The following is a 4,750-nucleotide window of genomic DNA, read 5'->3' on the forward strand; positions in this document are numbered from 1 at the left end:
ACACTTCATAAAATTCTCAAATGTTATATTTTCACTCCTGGTTCTCTTAATTTCAGGTTTTCTCTTTTTGTGGTATCATTCAACCTGCTCCTATTGTAATAAACATTGTTTCCACAGTGCCTAAGGAAACAGCAACTTGACCAACAATGACTGACTGAGCACCTTTTCAAACTATGCAAAACAACTTTGACATACTGTTTTGGAAACTATCAAATGGAAAGCTTCATAAATTTGTGTGTCATCCTTGTGCAGGGGCCATGCTAATCTTCTCTGTATCCTTCCAATTTTAGTATATGTGCTGCCCAAGTGTCCCCCAGTGTAGGAAAATGCCAGGGCAGGGGGCAGGAGTGGGTGGGTGGGTGAGCACCCTCATAGAAGCCCGTGGAGGGAGGATGGCATAGGGGTTTCCAGAAGGAATAGCACTTGAAATGTATATAAATATAATATCCAAAAAAAATCCTTCAAGATGAGAACACAGTTCAGGAATAAAGTGTTTTCCTGAAATTTATGGATTCTGGGTTTTAATTCCAATGTTGCAGAAAACCAGAAAGAAATTAAAACAACAACAACAAACAAAATAAAAGAAAGAAAACGACCCAAACACAAGTTTTAAGCAATATTTAAATATTTGTCAATCATCAATTTCCATTTTGTTCAGCTGATTTGAATCTGTGAATCAATGTCAGTGAGGTCAATTGGCTTTTATCTTCTGAATTAGATTCATACTAATAGTGTTGTTTTCAATTCAAATTTCTGAATAAACTTATAAAAAGTCATATGTTTGTATACAGTGTTTGAATATTTAATTTTGTACTTAAGAATGTAAAGAAAATATAAAAGAAGTCAGCATTTCCCAAAAGAATAATTAAAAACCTTTGTAATTGATCTTAATAATCTCTAAGACAACAGAGAAAGTGTTAAGGGAACATGGAACCTGCCAATGTACATATATCATATTCAAAATTCTAAGCAGAGAAAAGACATGGAGTAGTTACATCTTGGTCTCATCAAATCAAACACAAAGACCCATCTTCTTGCTTTATTTTTAGTAACTTTCATCTCTCTACTATAGTTCATTTTCTGGTAACCAGTAAATCAATTACTTTTCAATCATCTGAGAAAACACTGTGACCAAAAAAGAGTGATAGGAGAAACAGTTTATTTTGGTTTATGGTTTCAGAGGGAGATTCTGTAATGATAGTAAGCTGATAAATCACATCTTCAATATTAAACAGAAAATATAGAGAGTGAACTATATTTAAATGAAGCTATAAACTCTTAAAGCCTACCCCCTCCAAAATAATGTACTTCCTTCAGGTTGGCTTCAACTTTTAAAGCTTCCACAACCTTTCCAAATGGGGCACCAATCGTGAACCAAAGGTTCAACTACCCAAAACTGAAGAGACATTACTCATCCAAACCCCCTTATTCATTATATTTTCTATTAGTTTTTATATGACATCATTACCAATATTATTCAGTGACATTGTATCATAATCAAGGAGACAATTACCTTTGTATAGGCAAACATAAAATATGAATGTATGATTTCTACATGGCTATGCTTGTGTAACTTCCTTTGGAACATGACCTCTACATTTGCAAAGGCCTTAGTCATATACATAAAGAAGCTTTAAGAAGACTGGAGAGTTAGAGATAATAAGGTAGATATCCACAGGAAAATGATAATTTCAAGAAGAGAACAATATTTCATAAATTCTCCATTTTTGCCATATTTATTTGAAGGGCATGTACCTGACTGTTAATTATAGTTTTCATAGAAAATACTTTTTTGGCTTGAACAACAGGACAGTGTTCAAAACAGAACTTACTGGAAAGCTACAGAATGAAGTTCCAGGACAAAGAAATCCAGGGATTTATACTCCTAAGGACTAAACCACCAACCAATGAGTACACATGGAAGGACCCATGGCTCTAGTTGTACATGTAGCAGAGAATGGCATTGTCCAGCATCTGTAGGAGGAGAAGTCCTTGGTCTTGTGAAAGCTCATGTCCCCAATGTAGAGGAATGTCAGGGTATTGTTTTGGGAGTGGGTGGGTGGGGTTTCCTCATAGAATCAGGGGAAGGGGAGGGTGTATGGGAGGGAAGGGGAAGGGTTAGTATTTGAAATGTAAATACCTACAATATCCAAAAATAAAAATAAAATTAAAAAAAAAGAAAAGAGAAAAGAGAACATTGGAAAAAAAGAGTACAGTAGGGAGTTGTCTCACAATTGTGGTTCGACCCTAGGCAAATCTGTGCACAGGGAGAACACAGATTACCTCAGAGAAGCTAAATTAGCTGACAGGAGATTTAATTGTCTTTCACTGGAGGGAAAACAAGAATTTGAAATTTGAGTTCAGCCAAGTTAAATCCCTGGATAAAAATTTAAAAACATTTTGGAGGAAAATAAAAGTTAAAACTTTTACAACACATAATTTGTAATACCCAGGGCAACCATCTGAAAATAGTTTCTATATAAAGAACACAGAAACCATGAGAAGAGAGAATAGAGAGGAGAGACCCAGTCTATCTAAGTAAAATTATAAAAGTGCCTGGATATTATGAAAAGAAAATCAACTACAACTGCTTTATCATTAAATATAAGGCATTTAGATAGATAATATACTTAATATGTGGATATTTTAGAACAAAACTAGGAGATATCTTTCTAACATTTCAATAGGCTGGAGTTTTTATGACATGAAACTAAGTTATTTTAAAGAATGTCTGAAAATGTTATAAGAATTAAAATCATTAACTGTCTAACTTAAAAAACTATAATATATGTAAGTCTATATATAAATGTATATATTATACATTTTAGATGAAATTTGCTCATATCGGCTGACAATGATTTCTCCAAGAGCACAACTCTTATAGAAAGACCAACATCAGGCTATGAGAAATTCTCCTTCTAATTGTTAGTCAGCCCTATCCACAAGACTCCTAGAGTATTGCAGCCTATCAATATTGTACTTCATTGCCCCTCAGAAATATGATGTAAGTTCATATTAGTGAAGACAGTAGGAATTTTAGACACAATTTCTAGAGGTTCCTGAGTTATAACAGACTTTAATGTTTCCTTCTTATGGATGAGCTGGAACCATGCAAACTTCCAAAGAACAGAACCTATCTACATTTACATCCAGCTATGAAGTATATGAACCACCACAACAGCTATAATGTCATCATTACTTAATAAGCATTCCTTTGTTGTAATCCACTTTAATAAAAGAAAAATCTTGCCTGGCATTGAAAACCTAATCAACTACCAAGAGCTAATGAAGTCATAGATCTTGGAGAAGAACAGACAACAATCTTTTTCCTGAAACAGCATTTAAAAATAAAAACCTACCTTCTAAATATTTGGCTTTAGACCCACAAATAATTGTGTGTAGGATGATGTCATCACGCAGGTGTAGGCAGGTACAAGATAGAACAAGGCTTGTCATTGGAAGGATGGGTGGGAGTAAAGTTTTAGGGAGAAGAGGAGACTGGAATGAGATGAAGGTCGAGAAAGTCGCAGAGAGAACATGGAGGCTGATGGTAAGATTCCTCTCTGCATATTTACAGGATGTTATGAATATTCTTAAGGAATAGATGTGTACAGGGCTTTGAATGGTTAGGTGGGCAATTATATCTTATCAATTGGATCAGAGGTTATTGTATTGTGTGTTCTTTCATGTGGAGATTTAAGTTTAAGACAGTATGTGGCAGCTGAAGACACTGGGCCACCATGGAATTGGGATGTATATTTCTGGCATGGTGGCAACCTGCCTTGGGAACTAGGTGGGTAGAGTGATTACTATCAGGATCAGAGAAGCCTTTAGCAGTGTGATATGGGATAGAGCAAAATGGGTGAGAGGCTTTGCTGACTGAGATGAAGTTATCTACAAGATATCTTGGGGAACTATGGTGCTAGATCTAGAGTGGGATAGAAGACAGCATTTTTTAAAAATAATTTTACAACAACAATTGTGCTTCTTAGAAAACCACAGCCAAACAAAACACAGAGTTATAAATGGAATTAAATACAAGCAGATATATGTACAAAATAACTATAACACCTAAGGCTTAAAAAACAGTGCAGGGTCTGGGATGAGCGCCCATTAATAGCCAGAAGAAAAAGAAATTTGCTATACGACTGTGTTTCATTGTAATCTCAGCAGCAACACCCAGTAATTTTCAATAATATGACTAACTAAGCAATACACGAACAAGGGCAGGATTAGAGCAGTATACATGCCAAAAGGAAACATAAGGCTTTAATCCTGGAAATAACTACTATAGACAATTAAGAGATCCTAGGAGTGGGAGAGCCTTATGAGTGAAAAGCACACAAATTGGTATCCAATAACAAATACAAGACTTGAAAATATTCATAAAAGTAGAATTATACAGCCCAAGCAGATTATATTTAGGGGGGAGAAAGAGAGAGAGAGAGAGAGAGAGAGAGAGAGAGAGAGAGAGAGAGAGAGAGAGAGAGAGGAGGAGGAGGAAGAGGAGGAGGAGGAGGAGGAAGAGGAGGAGGAGGAAGAGGAGGAGGAGGAGGAGGAGGAGGAGGAGGAGGAGGAGGAAGATGAGCGGGAGAGGAGGAGGAAAAGAAGGACAATTAATGAAAAAAGAGACCATGAATTTGAAAGAAAAAAATGAAGACTTATTTCGTATATGAGGGGTTTTGGAAGGAGAGAGGAGATGGGGGAATGATGAACCAATATTTTAATCTCAAAAATAAATATTTTTAGA

The 4,750-nt window shown here is 35.7% G+C and overlaps 1 non-coding gene across 1 annotated transcript; it reads right to left on the bottom strand.

The window, feature by feature from the left end:
- Positions 1-207: 207 nt before the first annotated feature.
- On the bottom strand, positions 208-312 carry LOC120093901 (U6 spliceosomal RNA). The gene has a single exon (XR_005487619.1). It is a non-coding gene; the product is annotated as a U6 spliceosomal RNA (small nuclear RNA).
- Between the last annotated feature and the right edge of the window lie 4,438 nt (positions 313-4,750).

This window comes from Rattus norvegicus, chromosome 7, assembly GCF_036323735.1.
Source record: "Rattus norvegicus strain BN/NHsdMcwi chromosome 7, GRCr8, whole genome shotgun sequence".
NCBI lineage: Eukaryota > Metazoa > Chordata > Mammalia > Rodentia > Muridae > Rattus > Rattus norvegicus.